The 21,389-nt window shown below is 44.0% G+C and overlaps 1 pseudogene; it reads left to right on the top strand.

The window, feature by feature from the left end:
- The first annotated feature begins 8,796 nt into the window (after positions 1-8,796).
- Positions 8,797-10,102, top strand: LOC123729245 (gem-associated protein 7-like; annotated as a pseudogene).
- The last annotated feature ends 11,287 nt before the right edge of the window (positions 10,103-21,389 follow it).

Raw genomic sequence — 21,389 nt, 5'->3', positions numbered from 1 at the left:
TACCCAAGGACGTCAGAGGACAAAAATCAGTTAACCACCTAACCGAGGAACTCAATTTAACCTTGCGCAATACCCTAGATGCAGTTGCACCCCTAAAAACTAAAAACATCTGTCATAAGAAACTAGCTCCCTGGTATACAGAAAATACACGAGCTCTGAAGCAAGCTTCCAGAAAATTGGAACGGAAATGGCGCCACACCAAACTGGAAGTCTTACGACTAGCTTGGAAAGACAGTACCGTGCAGTATCGAAGAGCCCTCACTGCTGCTCGATCATCCTATTTTTCCAACTTAATTGAGGAAAATAAGAACAATCCGAAATTTCTTTTTGATACTGTCGCAAAGCTAACTAAAAAGCAGCCTTCGCAAATGGAGGATGGCTTTCACTTCAGCAGTAATAAATTTATGAACTTCTTTGAGGAAAAGATCATGATCATTAGAAAACAAATTACAGACTCCTCTTTAAATCTGGGTATTCCTCAAAAGCTCCATTGTCCTGAGTCTACACAACTCTGCCAGGACCTAGGATCAAGGGAGATACTAAAGTGTTTTAGTACTATATCTCTTGACGCAATGATGAAAATAATCATGGCCTCCAAACCCTCAAGCTGCATACTGGACCCTATTCCAACTAAACTACTGAAAGAGCTGCTTCCTGTGCTTGGCCCTCCTATGTTGAACATAATAAACGGCTCTCTATCCACCGGATGTGTACCAAGCTCACTAAAAGTGGCAGTAATAAAGCCTGTCTTGAAAAAGCCGAATCTTGATCCAGAAATTATAAAAAAATATCGGCCTATATCGAATCTTCCATTCCTCTCAAAAAATTTTGAAAAAGCTGTTGCACAGCAACTCACTGCCTTCTTGAAGACAAACAATGTATACGAAACGCTTCAGTCTGGTTTTAGACCCCATCATAGCACTGAGACTGCACTTGTGAAGGTGGTAAATGACCTTTTAATGACGTCAGACCGAGGCTCTGCATCTGTCCTCGTGCTCCTAGATCTTAGTGCCGCTTTTGATACCATCGATCACCACATTCTTTTGGAGAGATTGGAAACCCAAATTGGTCTACATGGACAAGTTCTGGCCTGGTTTAGATCTTATCTGTCGGAAAGATATCAGTTTGTCTCTGTGAATGGTTTGTCCTCTGACAAATCAATTGTAAATTTCGGTGTCCCTCAAGGTTCCGTTTTAGGACCACTATTGTTTTCACTATATATTTTACCTCTTGGGGATGTCATTCGAAAACATAATGTTAAATTTCACTGCTATGCGGACGACACACAGCTGTACATTTCAATGAAACATGGTGAAGCCCCAAAATTGCCCTCGCTAGAAGCCTGTGTTTCAGACATAAAGAAGTGGATGGCTGCAAACTTTCTACTTTTAAACTCGGACAAAACAGAGATGCTTGTTCTAGGTCCCAAGAAACAAAGAGATCTTCTGTTGAATCTGACAATTAATCTGGATGGTTGTACAGTCGTCTCAAATAAAACTGTGAAGGACCTCGGCGTTACTCTGGACCCTGATCTCTCTTTTGAAGAACATATCAAGACTGTTTCAAGGACAGCTTTTTTCCATCTACGTAACATTGCAAAAATCAGAAATGTTCTGTCCAAAAATGACGCAGAAAAATTAATCCATGCTTTTGTTACTTCTAGGCTGGACTACTGCAATGCTCTACTTTCCGGCTACCCGGATAAAGCACTAAATAAACTTCAGTTAGTGCTAAATACGGCTGCTAGAATCCTGATTAGAACCAAAAAATTTGATCATATTACTCCAGTGCTAGCCTCCCTACACTGGCTTCCTGTTAAGGCAAGGGCTGATTTCAAGGTTTTACTGCTAACCTACAAAGCATTACATGGGCTTGCTCCTTCCTATCTTTCCGATTTGGTCCTGCCGTACATACCTACACGTACGCTATGGTCACAAGACGCAGGCCTCCTAATTGTCCCTAGAATTTCTAAGCAAACGGCTGGAGGTAGGGCTTTCTCCTATAGAGCTCAATTTTTATGGAATGGTCTGCCTACCAATGTGAGAGACGCAGACTCAGTCTCAGCCTTTAAGTCTTTACTGAAGACTTATCTCTTCAGTAGGTCCTATGATTAAGTATAGTCTGGCCCAGGAGTGTGAAGGTGAACGGAAAGGCTGGAGCAACGAACCGCCCTTGCTGTCTCTGCCTTGCCGGTTCCCCTCTTTCCACTGGGATTCTCTGCCTCTAACCCTTTTACAGGGGCTGAGTCTCTGGCCTACTGGTGTTCTTCCATGCCGTTCATGGGAGAGGTGCGTCACTTGAGTGGGTTGAGTCACTGACGTGGTCTTCCTGTCTGGGTTGGCGCCCCCCCTTGGGTTGTGCCATGGCGGAGATCGTTGTGGGCTATACTCGGCCTTGTCTTAGGACGGTAAGTTGGTGGTTGGAGACATCCCTCTAGTGGTGTGGGGGCTGTGCTTTGGCAAAGTGGGTGGGGTTATATCCTGCCTGTTTGGCCCTGTCCGGGGGTATCATCGGATGGGGCCACAGTGTCTTCTGATCCCTCCTGTCTCAGCCTCCAGTATTTATGCTGCAGTAGTTTATGTGTCGGGGGGCTAGGGTCAGTCTGTTACATCTGGAGTATTTCTCTTGTCTTATCCGGTGTCCTGTGTGTATTTAAATATGCTCTCTCTAATTCTCTCTTTCTGTCTTTCACTCGGAGGACCTGAGCCCTAGGACCATGCCTCAGGACTACCTGGTATGATGACTCCTTGCTGTCCCCAGTCCACCTGGCCGTGCTGCTGCTCCAGTTTCAACTGTTCTGCCTGCGGCTATGGAACCCTGACCTGTTCATCGGACGTGCTTGTTGCACCCTCGACAACTACTATGATTATTATTATTTGACCATGCTGGTCATTTATGAACATTTTAACATTTTAACATTTTGACCATGTTCTGTTATAATATCCACCCTGCACAGCCAGAAGAGGACTGGCCACCCCTCATAGCCTGGTTCCTCTCTAGGTTTCTTCCTAGGTTTTTGGCCTTTCTAGGGAGTTTTTCCTAGGGAGTTTTTCCTAGCCACCGTGCTTCTTTCACATGCTTTGCTTGCTGTTTGGGGTTTTAGGCTGGGTTTCTGTACAGCACTTTGAGAATATCAGCTGATGTACGAAGGGCTATATAAAAATAAATTTGATTTGATTTGATATACTCATTCATATTCGATTAGTTCTGCAATGGATAAACACAATTTGGCGCAAATCAGTTTTACAACCAGCCAATTACAAAACCGGGTATTTCTCTTACTGTTTCTCTGGGCCTATAAGGATCTACGTTTCATTGACCACGTTGAAGCTCATCTCATTACACCACCGTGTGTGAATTACAGGGGAGCCAGTGTGGGCTCAGCTCCCCTGAATAAGACATAAGCAGTGGCAATTTTAGCATGTACATTTTGGTGTGGCAAACTATTATTTTGGGTGGTGGGGATGCATCCCAGCAAAGCCACTACACAACACTAAACAATACATTCATTGCACTATAACGGTGACAAACGGTGCCCACAAACTGTTACCTCCTACATAAAGCTGTCCCAACAACAGAGTGTCTTGTTTTGTACACTTTGTACAAAATAATAAAACGCAGAACTACAGGATGTTTCTTAACATAACTCTTTATTAACTAGCTACAACTACATGTTAGCCTATCTCCAACCACGATCAACTGCCCATGACCTAACCGTCTGGGTGGTCTTAACCAATCACCGCACAGTATGATACGGCGGTAAAATGCATCCAATTATAATTCAGTATGTATTCACATATGAATATTACACAGAGCTTTCTTTTCAGCTCCATGGAGTGAATCCTTACCACCGCTACACCTGGCTATCAGCGAAGCCTTGTCTGGCAGCGAATCAGTTCATTCAGCCTTATTCACTACTTTAAAAAAAATATGGCTGATATGGCTGATTTGCTTAAACAAATGTGGTTTCTACTGACAATTGAGATGTACAAACTATGACATAAAGGAACGATGAGCGGATAAAATATAGCCCATAATTAATGAGCGAGCTAGCACGGACGAAGTAAATATATCTATTTGTTCAGCACTTTTGAAATGTACAGCGACAGAATTCAGAACATCTGCCGTTCTTACAGTATTCTCCGTGTACATCAATTCAGAACTGTAGGATAAATAAAGGGCGCACATAAGCAGACAATGAAAGTTCTTACAATATTCAATGATTACATTTCTCTAAAACAGGCTATAAGCTACATGTGCACCATCAAGTCAGAACAGGGAAAGGGGCCAAATTATTAGGGTGACAGCTTACTACACAACATACAGTACACTTAGTATTACTTTCTAGGCTACGGTATGCATATCTCCCTGGCATATTACATCATTTATGCAGCAGCATACAATACATTTTTGGACTCACCTTGTTGTGCTGTGCTCACTTGAACAGGAAGGTGGCATAGCGGTCATTCTTGTGGGTTCTAGAACAAGGCCCGAATCCCAACTTGGAATTCCGAGTTGGATGACTGTTCAAAATAATTTTCATTATTTTTCCAGTCGGAGCTAGTTTTATCAAAGTTCCCAGTTGTCTTGAACTCACTGAAGTCTGAGATTTTCCAGATCCAAGTTTCCAGTTGTTTTGAACGCGGTAGAAGTCATGCTGGATTGACAGCATGGACAATGTATTCAAACTTTTCTGACCCATGGTGTTACACCCTTTTTCGTAATATCCAATTAGTAGTTACGATCTTGTCTCATCACTGCCACCCCGCTACGGACTCGGCGAAGGTCGAGAGCCAAGCCGCACTGCTTCTTGACACGCTGCTTGTTCAATTTGTGATTTACAACTTGTACAGCTATGTTGTTGTTTAATGTTTATGTCCAATGGCTGATGAGCACTGATACATTTTATTTAGTAACGATAATTATTGAAAAGGATTTTCCATTAGATTGCCAACTTGATGCAGGATGATGACAGCTTGTCTAGCTTACTAGCTATGATTTTGAAAGGATGATGTTGACATGATCAGTCCAATCAAAGCTGCAGTAGATATGTGATTTGACGTTGTTTTATCTGTGGCCAATGACCTTGAGCCTTCTTGGATGAGCACTTCAATGTAACTCTATGGCAGCACCCAAGGGGCTTGAACTTTCCAGCTCTGCGCGTAGATGTTGCGGTGACGTATTGGCCCGATTGAGTGACAGAACACTGAGTCAGTCACGGCGCAACTAAAGAACATTACCAACCCCTACACTCTGTATTTTCTGCAGGCTGCCCCACCACCACAGAAAGAGCTGATCTAGTCTGAAACACTTTCATTTTGGAGCTGCCTTACTCAAGAAAGCAAAAAAGAGACCATGTTGGTTTTACATTGTTTACAAACTGATATGTGACACGTATTAATGCCAAAATAACACGCAGAACAGGCAAAAAATGTATTTCTACTTAAACATGTGGGGCTCAAAACAGGTAGGGCTCTGCCCTGAATGACGTGTCGCCACTGCATGTCTATATAATTCCCCTATATTCATTGTAGTGACTAATATTTCTGTATTAGGCCTATCCCATAGTCTGTGTTTTGGTCTGAGTGACTCAAAGAACCTGTCCTGAAGAATTGAGGAGTGTTTTTTGAGTAATAATGTATACTTTTTTGGATTTTGCTCAATCTGATAGGCTGGGCCTGGCAGGGCCTGACTCCCCAGTGGGTGGGCCTGGGTCCACCCACACCCACCCATGCCTATGCCCATCGGTTATACCAAGGACTGTACACTATCTGATGTGAATGTCTGCAATTTTCAGTTCAACCTATAGTAGGCTAGGCTTGCCTATATCAACACCATTTTGGGATATGATAGCCTAACATTGGTTTAAATAGCAATTTAAACTAATGTTCGGCTAGCATGTCCAAAAATGGTGTTGATATACGCTAGCCCAGCTAATAACACCACCTTGACAATAAAGATGGCTCAATTGTTGATCTTAATGTCTATATAGGCTGGGCCAGTCAGTCAATAGCATGCATTACAGAACTGACAGGAAAGCAAGGTCATATTTAGTGTCTTCTACTGTATAGACTTCAGTGGATTCCTGGAGTTGCTGTGCCCTCTACTGGAGACTTGGTGAACCTAACCAGGCCACCAATTTACATGTTGTTACACCTGTGACAAGGGAGGCTAAATAATGATTCTAAAAATGCTACAAGACGTTGTAGGCATAAGATACATGTAGGAAAGTCTAAACGTCCATGCAGCCTCATATGCTGAGATATTATTAGGAATACATGTTTCTCCATATATATCGATGCAGAGAGGAGTCAGTGAGATGGAGAAAGAGACTACTGAATATGAAGAGATTGAGAAAGGCAACAAGGTGAAGGAGGAACAAAAGAATGACAAAAGCTAAAGCGTAGTGTTAGACAGAAAGAAGATGGAGCTCAAGATGGCAAAGCTGAAGGTGCAGAACATACTGAACTTGGCCAAAAGAGGAGAGGTGACAGTGGAGAGTACTAAGCTGTTAGCTGAGAATGAAAGGGAGAGAGAGATGTTGAAGAAACAGAGAGAAAGCTTAGAGGCAGACAAAGAAGATCTAGAAGTCAAGATGACAAAGCTGAAGATGCAGAACATACTGAACTTGGCCAAGATAGGAGAGGTGACAGTGGAGAGTACTAAGCTGTTAGCTGAGAATGAAGGGCAGCGAAAGGTGTCAGACAAACAGAGAGAAAGCACAGCAACCGACAGACAAACTTTGGTGGACAAGATAGCAACGGTGACAGTGGAGAACAATAGATTGTTAGCTGGGAATGAAAGGGTGTCCCGTGTGGCTCAGTTGGTAGAGCATGGTGTTTGCAACGCCAGGGTTGTGGGTTTGATTCCCACGGGGGACCAGTACGGGAATTTTTTTTATGAAATGTATGCATTCACTACTGTAAGTCGCTCTGGATAAGAGCATCTGCTAAATGACTAAAATGTAAATGTAAGGAGAGGGTGAGAGAGGAATGGATGGAACCTCATAAGAAATGGTTTGAAGACAGATTTCACCAGGATGTGAATCAGACCTTAGTAGCCTGGAAGGAGGACAGGGGGAGATGGGCCAGGGCTGGGGGAAAGATGGATGAAGGAGGAGATTAATAGAAGGATCCCGCAGGCAGCAGAGGAGTGGATGATTGAGCTGAAAGAGATGGAAAGTGATACAGGCTCTGAAAAGAGAAAAGATGAGGATTCTTTGCCTGCATGGACAAGAGAAGAAGAGATGGAAGAGTAGCGGGAGAGAAAGAGTAGAGAAACTGAGAAGAGAGATATGTTGGAGAGGATGAACAATGCATACAGGTACAGTACTCCATTTTACCAGTCACAGTTCAGGGATTTGATAAATCACCTAAGGGTTATACTAGCCGATTCATCAGATTCAGTTGACTGCATGCTGGAGAATGACTAATAATAATATCTCAGATCACTGTCTAACATATGAAACAAACAGTTCCCAGAGAGTCAGGGCAAAGAAGGAGAAAAAGGAGAGTCAAGAAAGAGAAAAGTTGGAGAAGAACAAAGTAAAAGAATTGGTCAGAGCTAGAAAAGCAGAGAGTAAGGAAGAAGTGAGGAAGAATAAGGAGAGGGTGAAAGCCCACCTGGACGAGGTGTCAAGGAACTATAACGAAAAGAAACAGAGGGAGAAGGAAAGAGAAAAGCTGTTGAACAAGGCACATGGCAAAGAAAATCACATGGCGTACATCCCAGACATCAAACTGAAGAAGATGTCAGATGCAACATACTCTCAGCTGTCATTGGTCGAAAGTTCATTTTTATCTTCTTTCATTTAGTGGAATACTAGTGGAAAAGTAAGATGTGTATTAAATGTGTACGTGGTTACTGGATAATGCAATGTAAGTGAATTGCTGACGAAGTGAATATATTTGAAATAATGTATCTAACTTCTTGAGTGTTGAAAAATGGTTCCCACTACATGGCCAAGCTTGAAAGTCAAAATTGGTTGTATTGAAAAAAATTATGAAGAAAAAAAAACTGTTTTTTTTTTTTAAAACTGGAAACCAATGTTAAAGAAGAAACAACATGCACATTGAAAAATCTTGAATGTAGTTATTGAGCAGTCCAATAGAGTATATCTGACCCTATGCTTTGACATAGGAATGTAAGAATATTTGGCACTGTGTGTGTGTGAACGGAGACAGTAAGCACATCCGCCTCTTCTTACCAGACATCCTGTAGTAGAGGGTCAGAACCTAAGAATCAGCTTAAGTGTATGGGTGAGGGAATTCACAGCCGACCGTTCAGACGGGTGAGGCCAAAAAAACACAAAAAAAGGTATTTGAAGGTGCAATTCTTTACATTCATATGTATCATCATTTTTATTGTCACCTGAAATTCACATTAATTCAATTTGATTCATGATTTCTCAGTGGAGCAAGCTCATTGATCAATCAATCAAGTAGGAGGAGGAATAAATGTTTTATACAAACACTACAGTAAACAGGTTAGCTAAACGCTTCACATTGCCCCAGCAGCCTAACCACAGTCACATCCTGCCTAACACCTTGGTGTACAATACACATCAATCAACCTTTGAGTGGCCCCTTATTTATTCGCTAGGCGGCATCAGTGTCAAAGATTGTGTCGAGTGGCCTCCTGCGGAACCAAAATAAATACATTACATTTTCCGGTCACATTTGTCAGAGGGACAACAAAATGTACGCGTACCAACTCAAACGGCACTCATAAAACGTACTCCTTGGCCAACTTCAAATATAATTTTATTACTCTGAGTCGGTAAATATTTAAGTACGAGTGACTTCCCTTTGCTAGCTATGAACATAAACTAGCTAACGTTAGCTTGTTTTGCTCTACAGCATTGTACTCATACTGTTATAAGACAGCATGCTGGCTAGTTAGCGAATGTGACAACACAGCCAACTATGGCAGAGCAACCACAGCAGCTAACTTGTGTCGTTCAAATTCTAGTTGCAATTTCATCTAACTTTTTGTGCACATCATGCCAACATCTCTGTCCTACTTTGTGATTGCAGAGAGTGACAAAAAGTCGAAATGAGACCGCACGTGTCTGTGCTTCGCCTCCCGAGAGGACCTGATCCGAATGGCCGCGGATTCGACCCGAACTCGCCCCGTTTCATCGCGCTGTGTCCAACTACTATTTCAGCTTCGACTGAAACAGGGACCGACTCAGTCCAATTTAGAGAAGAGCAGCGTGCACGGTCGGCTTTGAGAGAAAGAGAACGCTCATAGCCATGACCAACAAGCGGGTGCAATTCCACGTGTACGAGAGAGTCAAGGTTGAGGCAAAGTTTGGAGCTTCGGACATTGACGTCCTCAACTTCCAAGTTTCGGAACTACATACCCCCATTGGGGTGCAGAAGGAAGCTCTGCTCAGGTGCCAGGGTGTAATTTCATACTCCTTTGATCTCAGAACAGTGCTGTTCACCAATTTGTGATGTTCAGTGCTGTTCACTTAATGGTGATGTTTTTGAACAGATGTCCAAGAAATTTGATTTGAACTGTTATTTCTAATATGATTTTGTTTCACATACAGGGTGTTTTGGGGGGAGTCTGATAACTGTTCCATTGCTCCACAGGGTGTTCTGTCTGGCTGAATATGTAGCAAGCTGTTTCCATGTATTATTCTGTTACTTTGAGTATGAGGGAGACTTGTCATATGTTATTTTTTTATGTGGCCAGCCAGGTATTGAGAACACTGATATACAGTCTACGATTTGATGTTTCATAGTTTCCAATTCAATGTACCTCCACTGGAGGGAGATGTCAGCACTGTCTTTGTAACAGGCATGTCAGTGGGCTTTTATACCACCAGGTTATCTGAGACTCAGCAGTTCTTGGCTGTCCAGTCCATTTCATTAGGAAGAGACTAGGAAACATGTCTGCAGGTGGAATTTGGATTTATTTGTCTGGAAACCTGAAAATCTTGGCATTATTCCTTGCGTATAGGACAATGTGGTTCTTGTCTTGTTCCTTTTGATAAGATCTGTTGCTGAGATATGTTTACCACTGAAGCGTATTACATTGTCAACAGGCATGCACTTAATCTTTGTTCTACTTTGAATAAACATTTTGTCACTTGCATTGAATTTGACAATGTGTTGATTAAGTAGGCCATGTCGATGTTATCGTATTCCTTTCACTGAATGAAATATTCACTTTGGTCAATTTAATATTTTGATAGGACCCTGACACGTTGGCCTATGTTCCAGTATTGTGCCTGTCAGCCCAGATGCTATTGCAACCTCTGGTTTTCTAAGTTAATATGGATGAGGAGAAAGTAGACCTAGCCTAATAATTTTTATTTTTTTACCTTTATTTAACTAGGCAAGTCAGTTAAGAACAAATTCTTATTTTCAATGACAGCCTAGGAACAGTGGGTTAACTGCCTTGTTCAGGGGCAGAATGACAGATTTTAACCTTGTCAGCTCAGGGATTCAATCTTGCAACCTTTCGGTTACTAGCCCAACGCTCTAACCACTTGCCTACCTGCCACCCCAATTTATCTCGACTGCCCAGTCTTTAAGACACTTTTTAAATGCACTATAAATTACTGTGTGTTTAAGGTCTTTGCATATGTTGTGTGTGGATTAATGTAACATCTTAGTTTACACATTTGTCAGTTGAAACTCCTTATGAGTGATCAACAGTGTAGAGTTCGTCATCCTCACAAATCGCCCTTATGAAGAGGCATCAGTTATTTTAATCTTCCTAAAAGGTGTGTTTGTGTGCGTCTCCAATAAATACTTTTATTGGAATGGCATTAGGCTGTCGGTGTGCAGTGCAGTCTCCCTCTGCTGTTGTGCCTGAATGATACTGACCGCTTTGTGGAGACAATCATCAATGAGAGGGTGAGTCATAGCCATCCAGCCCCCCTCGGAAGTATGAGTAAAACCCTGTCACGTCATAGGCCCCTTGTGATTAAATCAGGAAGCCCTCAAGGACGACCAATGTTAATTTCATATTCCCAGGCAGTGGCAGCAGTGCTCAACTCCCTCCCTGCCCGCACTCTCGTTGATGTGCGTCCCGTCCAAGCTCAGTGAAAAACACAAGTGGTCTGAACGTTAATCTCGTTGCAGTAGTGTATCGGCAACAAAGTGATGTTACAGCCAGTTGCTATGTGTACAGTTCGTTTACTGTCTCCTTTGAGTGAGAGGAGTGTGATTGGTCACTTTATGATAATCCTATTTTTGTGCTGTCGACTGAGTCTGGTGGCCTGCCTCATTTGTTGCATAGTGGGCACACTGTTTCTCAATGTTATCTACTCTTGAGTTTCTCTTTCCTGGATTCTGCTTCTCCTTGATTCCAGTGGAAAAACATCCCTGTGCGCCAGTGTTACAAGAGGAGAGGGGCTGTCACGATGGTGCAAGGAATCTGTCCTGTCTACCACCATCATCCAACAGGAAGCACATTCCGCTCCTTCCTGTTTGTGGCCCTCTCTTACTTCCTGTCAAGTGTCTGTGATAACTTACAAAAATACATGGCCACATCCACTTAATCACACCCTGCCCCTGCCTATAAATTCCTCCATTAAAACTGTTGGGCAGTTACTTCTAGGGAATGTATGTGTTCTCCTTCTATGACTGCCTCATAAGGGGTTCACGGATTCAGTTTTTGGTTTAGGAGAGCTGGGGTTGAGAAATTACAATTATTACTCATTACTGGTTAACATAAGGCATGAGGTCGAGGACTCAAAGCGTATAGAGATACAATACCAGTCAAAAGTTTGGACACACCTACTCATTCAAAGATTTGATTTGATTTGTACTATTTTGAAGACCTCAAAACTAGGAAATAACACATATGGAATCATGTATTAACCAAAAAAGTGTTCAAGAAATGAAAATATATTTTATATTCTTCAAATAGCCACCCTTTGCCTTGATGACAGCTTTGCACACGCTTGGCATTCTCTCAACAAGCTTCGTGAGGTAGTCACCTGGAAGGCATTTCAATTAACAGGTGTGCCTTCTTAAAAGTTAATTTGTGGAATTTCTTTCCTTCTTAATGAGTTTGAGCCAATCAGTTGTGTTGTGACAACGTAAGGGTGATATTCAGAAGATAGCCCTATTTGGTAAAAGACCAAGTCCATATTATGGCAAGAACAGCTCAAATAAGCAAAGAGAAATGACAGTCCATCATTACTTTATGACATGAAGGTCAGTTAATACGGAACATTTCAAGAACTTTGAAAGTTTCTTGAAGTGCAGTCGCAAAAACCATCAAGCGCTATGATAAAACTGGCTCTCGTGAGGACCGCCACAGGAATGGAGTTTCCTCTGCTGCAGAGGATAAATTCATTAGAGTTATCAGCCTCAGAAATTGCAGCCCAAATAAATGCGTCACAGAGTTCAAGTAACAGACCATATCTCAACATCAACTGTTCATCGGAGACTGCATGAATCAGGCCTTCATGGTCGAATTGCTGCAAAGAAATCACTACTAAAGGACACTAATAAGAAGAGACTTGCTTGGGCCAAGAAACAAGAGCAATGGACATTAGACTGATGGAAATCTGTCCTTTGGTCTGATGGGTCAAAATTTGAGATTTTTGTTCCAACCGCCGTGTCTTTGTGAGACACGGTGTGGATGAACGGATTATCTCTGCATGTGTATTTCCCACCGTAAAGCATGGTGGAGGAGGTGTTATGGTGTGGGGGTGCTTTGCTGGTGACACTGTCTGTGATTTATTTCAAATTTAAGGCACTCTTAACCAGCATTGCTACCACAGCATTCTGCAGCAATCCATCACTCTCCTTCTTGGTCAAATAGCCCTTACACAGCCTGGAGGTGTGTTGGGTCAATGTCCTGTTGAAAAACAAATGATAGTCCCACTAAGCGCAAATCAGATTGGATGGCGTATTGCTGCAGAATGCTGTGGTAGCAATGCTGGTTAAGTGTGCCTTGAATTCTAAATAAATCATCGACAGTGTCACCAGCAAAGCACCATCACACCTCCTCCTCCATGCTTCACAGTGAGAACTACACATGCGGAGATCATCCGTTCATCTACTCTGCATCTCACAAAGACACTGCAGTTGGAACCAAAAATCTCAAATTTGGACTCATCAAACCAAACGACAGATGTCCATTGCTCGTGTTTCTTGGCCCAAGCAAGTCTCTTCTTATTGGTGTCTTTTAGTAGTGTCTTTTAGTTTGCAACAATTCGACCATGAAGGCCTGATTCACGCACTCTCCTCTGAACAGTTGATGTTGACATGTGTCTGTTACTTGAACTCTGAAGCATTTATTTGGGCTGCAATTTCTGAGGCTGGTAACTGTAATGAACTTATCCTCTGCAGCAGATGTATCTCTGGGTCTTCCTTTCCCGTGGCGGTCCTCATGGGAGCCAGTTTCGTCATAGCGCTTGATGGTTTTTGCGACTGCACTTGAAGAAACGTTAAAAGTTCTTAAAATGTTCCAGATTGACTGACCTTCATGTCTTATTGTAATGATGGACTGTTGTTTCTCTTTGCTTATTTGAGCTGTTCTTGCCATAATATGGACTTGGTCTTTTACCAATGAGCCAGCAGTCAGATGAGGAATTCACACACCTAATTGAAGAGTCAATGGAACCTGAAACAGATCGGTTTCACCTTGCTGGGTTCTTGTGAAACCCTTTCAGCAGCTTCAGGAACACATCAGTGCCGCAGCCTCACCATCCCATCACAGCTCTTTGTCCACGGATTCCTATAGCCACCACTGGCAATGGGCTGTGTAACTGTTTTAAAGCTTTTAGGACATCCACGCTGTCAACGAGTTCATCAAAAAGGAGCACCTACCCCTACATAACATCAGTGTAGTAGTGGAAAGAAAGACGTTGGTATAACAGTCTAAGTCCTACATGATACAACCATGAGAGGGAAAAGGGATCAGTTTCCTTTTTCCCCACTTCAAAATACAGAGGCAGATACATGGGTATACAGTACATTTGGAAAGTATTCAGACCCCTTGACTTTATCCACAGCCTTATTCTAAAATGTATTAAATTATATTTTTTCCTCATCAATCTACACACACACAATACCCCATAATAACAAAGCAAAAAGGGTTTTTAGAAATGTTTGCAAATGTATTAAAAAAAACCCTGAAATATCACATTTACATAAGTATTCAGACCCTTTACTCAGCACTTTGTTGAAGCACATTTGGCAGCGATTACAGCCTCAAGTCTTCTTGGGTATGACGCTCCAAGCTTGGCACACCTGTTTTTGGGGAGTTTCTCCCGTTCTTCTCTGCAGATCCTCTCAAGCTCTGTCAGGTTGGATGAAGAACGTCTCTGCACAGCTATTTTCAGGTCTCTCCAGAGATGTTTGATTGTGGTCCAGGCTCTGGCTGGACTTGTCCCGAAGCCACTCCTGCATTGCTTTGGCTGTGTGCTTAGGGTCATTGTCCTGTTGGAGGGTGAAACTTCGGCCCCAGTCTGGTCCTGAACGCTCTGGAGCAGGTTTTCATCAAGGATCTCTCTGTACTTTTCTCTGTCTCCCAGTCCCTGCCGCTGAAAAACATCTGCATAGCATGATGCTGCCACCACCATGCTTCCCCATAGGGATGGTGCCAATTTTCCTCCAGACGTAACGCTTGGCATTCAGGCCAAAGACTTCAATTTTGGTTTTATCAGACCAGAGAATCTTGTTTTTTGGCCAACTCCAAACGGGCTGTCATGTGCCTTTTACCGAGGAGTGGCTTCCGTTTGGCCACTCTACCATAAAGGCCTGATTGGTGGAGTGCTGCAGAGATGGTTGTCCTTCTGGGAGGTTCTCCCATCTCCAAAGAGGAAGTCTTGAGCTCTGTTAGAGTGACCATCGGTTTCTTGGTCAGCTCCCTGACCAAGGGCATTCTCCCCCGAATGCTGAATTTGGCTGGGCGGCCAGCTCTAGGAAGAGTCTTGGTGGTTCCAAACTTCTTCCATTTAAGAATCATAGAGGCCATTTTAGAATAAGGCTGTAACATAATACAATGTTGAAAAAGTAAAGGGATCTGAATACTTTCCGAATGCACTGTTAATCTTGGCTCTGAAAGGACCAAAGCCTGTCCTATTATGGGGCCTGGATCATGCTCTCTCCAGTCTCCGGCCTCTTGTTTTGTCTTTAGAGAGGCAAGCGGTTTGTGCTCAAACAACTGGAGAAGAGTGCATGTGCTTTATGTGGATGGAAAGCACAGCAGTTGCTCCGTAGAAAAAGCCCTGCACTTGATTAGAATAATATGAACAACACAGTAGTGATTGGGTCACAGCGCCCTCCATCAGACATGTTGTTGTTTGGTTTCTCCATACAGGAGATTAAGACGGTGGCTCCTTGGGCCGCTGTGGATGTTGACTGGAATGTGCCCATTGTGGCGCTGTGCGGCAGTCAGAGCAGAGCAGACAGAGGGGGGACTGACTGAGTCACAGGCAGGCGGCATGCCCCAGGTTTGTTTGACTAGCCTGTGAGGGAATGTTGGAGGAGCTCCAGTGATTGTGAGGGCCAGGCGCTCCATGTGGCAGGCTCACTTCCCCGGCTCAAGTGGCCAGGGAGATAAAGACCAAGGCAGGGGACCATGCCAGCAGAGAGACCCAGGCAAGTAGACGTCTGGGCCCCAAACCCAAACAACCCCACTTAGCTCATACCAGGAGGCCTCAAGCCTGCTCATTTATATAATACTATATAATACTATATCTGTGTAAAGTATGTGTTCCTGAACCGAACATCTCCCGGGAAATATTTAATCTATTAGTGTTGTCTGAGTATGTTTGCTATGTATATGAAACATGTTCATAAATTAAAATTCCAACTTTTCTTTCTTCCCTAGGTTTGAGCGTGTTGATAGACAGTCTATGGTTTGAGCATATCAGCTGCTGGTTGACTGCTTTCCAACACATCATAGTAAAGTGGGGGAACATAGTTTTGCTTCCTGAGTGACCTAATAGGGAAGGACGGGGGGGGTCGCATGTACTCTGTCTAGACAGAAAAACATGAAGAAGGGGGTTCACTAATTAGTCAGAGATTAAAGTTATCTTACTTTATCTACATCAAAGCCTAGACAACCCTAACTGTCCCACTCCCATTCCCAGAAGGCTAAACACAGGAAGATGCTGCTAATGACTGTCTATGATGCTGATGACCCACCAACAGAGCTCCCAACTGATGATTGGATTGCTTCTCAAGCTATGAAGTTCATTCCTCAGCCAATCACAGGAGGGCAGGAAAGCAAAGCTGCAATTTTGGTATGTTTGTGGATAAGCATGATGTCAATGGGTCCATCCAACCCTCCAAACAGGTTAAATGGAGTCATCCATATTTATATCAGCTACACAGGCTTTTAGGATGTTCAAAGGCCAAGGGAAGGTAAAAATGTTTCATATTTCCAGTCAAGTTGGGACCTTCCTTGGTCTCCCAACCACTCCTGAACCTCATTGCAGACGTCCAGGCCAAAGAACTACAGGTCCAACAGTATTAACGGACCATTCCAGGCTGCTAGGATCTCACTGAAATAATCCTTTAATTAGACAATAACAGGAAGTAGACAGGCAATATCTGAGAAGCGGTTTCCTGTTGGAGCGCGGTGTGGGCAAGGACCCAGGCCTGACCCTGCTATGCCAAGGCCTCTTATTTCAACATCTTGTTATGTTGAATAACATTCCTGTTCGATGCGCAAGAACGCATTAGACATTCTTGCATTCCCTTAAATGACTAAATCTGGTTATTTTAACAGAGGTGCAAAGGAGATGTGTGCTAATTTATCTACAAGCGAAAGCGCCCTGGCACTGAGAAGTGACAGTCTCATAAAGCTATCAGGGGCAGAATCACATACATTTAAAGGTTTTTCTTCCTGTGGTCATTAACGCTGTGTCTTTGACTGGAGCGCTGCACTGATCTTCAGACGATCCCACAAGAACGGAAGGGAGGACGGTTCCCAACACTCAGTCCCTCCTCCTCCCTCCAATGCCCCCTCATCCTCCTGTACTTGCTACACTACAGGAGAGTTATTCTACTCTCCTTCCTGTACTCATCTTTTTTTACACATCATCATCAAAAGCCCATTTTCAGGAGGTAGACCTAATTGCTTATAATTTATCTCACACACATACTCACGCCCACCAGCCCCCTCCCCGGACCAGACTGCAATCCCAATCTACAATATATACACACAAAAGTATGTGGACACCCCTAAAGATTTGTGGATTCGGCTATTTCAGCCACACCTGTTGCTGACAGCTGTATAAACTCGAGCACACAGCCATGCAATCTCCATAGACAGCATGGGGGTGGCAGGTAGCCTAGTGGTTAGAGCGTTGGACTAGTAACCGAAAGGTTGCAAGATCGAATCCCTGAGCTGACAAGGTAAAACTCTGTCGTTCTGCCCCACTGTTCCTAGGCCTGACCTTGAAAATAAGAATTTGTTCTTAACTGACTTGCCTAGTTAAATAAATAAAAAATAGGCAAATGCTGGTAGTAGAATGGCCTTACTGAAGAGCTCAGTGATTTTCAATGTGACATTGTCATAGAATGACACCTATCCAACAAGTCAGTTCATCAAATTTCTGCCCTGCTAGAACTGCCACAGTCAACTGTAAGCACTGTTATTGTGAAGGTGAAACATCTAGGAGCAACAATGGCTCGACCGCAAATTGGTAGATCACAGAATGGGACCACTGAAGCGCGTAGCATGTAAAAATTGTCTGTCCTCGGTTGCACCACTTACTACTGAGTTCCAAACTGCCTCTGGAAGCAACGTCAGCACAAGAACTGTTCGTTGGGAGATTCATGAAATGTGTTTCCATGGCCGAGTAGCCGCGTACAATCCTAAAATCGCCAAGCGAAGGGCTGGAACGGTGTAAAGCTCGCCACCATTGGACTCTGGAGCAGTGGAAACACGTTCTATGGAGTGATGAATCATGCTTCACCATCTGGCAGTCCGACGTACAAATCTTGGTTTGAGGGATGCAAGGAGAATGCTACCTGCCCTAATGCACAGTGCCAACTGTAAAGTTTGGAGGAGGAGGAATAATAGTCTGAGGTTGTTTTTCATGGTTAGGGCTAGGCCCCTTAGTTCCAGTGAAGGAAAATCTTAACGCTACAGCATACAATGACATTCTAGACTATTCTGTGCTTCCAACTTTGTGGCAACAATTTGGGGAAGGCCCTTTCCTGTTTCAGCATGACAATGCCCCTGTGCACAAGTGAGGTCCAAACATAAATGGTTTGTTGAGATCAGTGTGGAAGAGCCTTGACCTCAACCCCATTGAACACCTTTGGGATGAATTGGAATGCCGACTGCGAGCCAGGTGTAATCGCCCAACATCAGTGCCAGACCTCACTAATGCTCTTGTGGCTGAATGGAGGCAAGTCCCCGCAGCAATGTTCCAACATCTGGTGGAAAGCCTTCCCAGAAGAGTGGAGGCTGCTATAGCAGAAAAGGGGGGACCAACTCCATATTAATGCCCATGATTTTGGAATGAGATGTTCGACGAGCCGGTGTCCTCAAACTTTTGGTCATGTAGTGTGTGTCTTTCACGTTCACTTCCTCTGGCCTCTCTCTCTCTCTCTCTTTCTCTTTCCATCTTCTCATGAGGCTTAACTTACTTGTGTCAAAGACAAGGACATCTACCCATTAGCGAGTGACTGATTTAGGTATCGCCGTCCCCTCCTCCACCTCTTCCCACTCTTCTTATCATCCTTCTCCTCCTCCTCCCTCTCTCAAATTGGGGTTGCCAACCTTCGTCACGCAGGCCGGTGAATCATCAGTGGGCTCATTCTGGGCCCGGGGTGGGACGCCGCGGTTACTTCCGTCCCCTCCGAAATTACCAGGGGAACCCAACCTTGTCTGCTCTCTACTGTCTCATCACTCTGTCGCAGGGAGAGATGGAGATGGAGAGAGGGAGGCTGAGAGGGGGAGATGAAGAGAGGGAGGCTGAGATGGAGAGATGGGAAGAGAGAGGGGGGAGAGGGGAGGAGAGGGCAGACGCAAAACCACTTGGTCAATATGAAGTGAATCAAACCGCGTTACACTGTCATTTTGAAAGAGCCATTATGATGTTGATAATGTGGTCTGTCACTAGATGGAGAAAGAGGGAGGGATGAGTGGGAAGGAGAATGAGGAAGACGCTTTATAATTGAGTCTTTATAATTGATATGATCATGATCTATCATTGTTATACTGTTTTAATGTGGTACGCCTTTATATGTCTAAGTGAGTGCTGATTCTATTACTCTGTTCATCCCACTCAGAGCAGCTGTTTCTCTATCCAGGCCTATCCAGGCTTTCTGTACTGCTTGGCCTGGTCTGTTTAGTGCTAGAAGAAATGCTCCCCATAACCCCCACCCCATGGTCTTCTACCCCTGTCCCTCAGAGCTCATAGTTGGGCATCGGATAGTGGGGGTGGGGTCAGTGTGTGTGTGTGTGTGTTTACAGGGGAGGGCGGGGGGGCGGGTCATTTTTGGCGGGGTCCCAGAGCACGTCTCCCTGGCCGCTTATTTACTGATGGTATCTTAGAGCTGGAATCTGGGTAAACACTGAACCTAGATAACAAGGAGATGACATCTTCCTCCATCCTAGCCCCCACTGCCTTCTACCCTCCACCCAACCTCCTCTGCACCTCCACACCCCCTCATAATCACCCCCCCCCCCATACCCTCCTAACTGAGAATGTTGCCAGAGGGGATGGCTGCCGTTTTACGGGCTCCTAACCAACTGTGCTATTTTGTTAGTTATTTTCATGTTGTTTGTATCTTCTTTTTTTACTTATTTTGTACATAACGTTGCTGCTACCATCTCTTATGACCGAAAATAACTTCTGGACATCAGAACAGCGATTACTCACCTCGAACTGGACAAAGATTTTTCTTTAACGAGTCCGACGCAAAGGATATACTGCTTTCTCAGGAACGGGCCCAAATCCTCGTCATTTGCGTGAAGAAAAGATGGAGAAAAAGGGGGCGGAGGTCGAGCTGCCTTCTGAGAATTCGTAGGAGAGTGAGTAAACCTCCACTACCATCCGTTCTATTGGCCAACGTGCAATCATTGGAAAACAAAATGGATGATATACGATCAAGTCTATCCAACCAACGTGACATTAAAAACTGTAATATCTTATGTTTCACTGAGTCGTGGCTGAACGACGACACGGATAATATAGAGCTGGCAGGATTTTCCATGCATCAGGGCAGTGAAGCTACGTCTGGTAAGACGAGGGGCAGGGGTGTGTGTCCATTTGTCAATAACAGCTGGTGCACAATGTCTAATATTAATAAAGAAGTCTCGAGGTATTGCTCGCCTGAGGTAGAGTACCTTATGATAAGCTGTAGACCACGCTACCTACCAAGAGAGTTCTCATCTATATTATTTGTAGCCGTCTATTTACCACCACAAACCGATGCTGGCATTAAGACCGCACTCAACGAACTGTATGAGGCCACAAGCAAACAAGAAAATATTCATCCAGAAGTGGTGCACTTAATGGCCAGGGTCTTTAATGCAGGCAAACTTAAATCCATTTTACCTCATTTCTACCAGCATGTCACATGTGCAACCAGAGGGAAAAAAACTCTAGACCACCTTTACTCCACATACAGAGTCACATACAAAGCTCTCCCTCGCCCTCCATTTGGCAAATCTGACCATAATTCTATCCTCCTGATTCCTGCTTTCAAGCAAAAACTAAAGCAGGAAGTAGCAGTGACTTGCTCAATACGGAAGTGGTAAGATGACGCGGATAATACGCTACAGGACTGTTTTACTAGCACAGACTGGAATATGTTCAGGGATTCATCCAATGGCATTGAGGAGTATACCACCTCAGTCATCGGCTTCATCATTAAGTGCATCGACGACGACGTCCCCACAGTGACTGTACGTACATATCCCAACCAGAAGCCATGGATTACAGACAACATCTGCATCGAGCTAAAGACTAGAGCTGCCTCTTTCAAGGAACGGGACACTAATCCGGACGCTTATAAGAAATCCCGCTACGCTCTCAGACGAAAAATTAAACAGGCAAAGCATCAATACAGGATTAAGATGGAATCCTACTACACTGGCACTGACGCTCGTCGGATGTGGCAGGGCTTGAAAACTATTACGGACTACAAAGGGAAACCCAGCCTTAAGCTGCCCAGTGACGCGAGCCTACCAGATGAGCTAAATGCATTTTATGCTCGCTTCCAGGCAAGCAACACTGAAGCATGCATGAGAGCACCAGCTGTTCCGGACGACTGTGTGATAACGCTCTCTGTAGCCGATGTGAGCAAGACCTTTAAACAGGTCAACATTCACAAAGCCGTGGGGCCAGACGGATTACCAGGACGTGTACTCAAAGCATGTGCTGACCAACTGGCAAGTGTGTCCACTGACATTTTCAACCTCTCCTTGACCGAGTCTGTAATACC

This window comes from Salmo salar, chromosome ssa20 (assembly GCF_905237065.1).
Source record: "Salmo salar chromosome ssa20, Ssal_v3.1, whole genome shotgun sequence".
Classification (NCBI taxonomy): Eukaryota; Metazoa; Chordata; class Actinopteri; order Salmoniformes; family Salmonidae; genus Salmo; species Salmo salar.
This window is presented reverse-complemented; position numbering and strand designations above follow the sequence as displayed.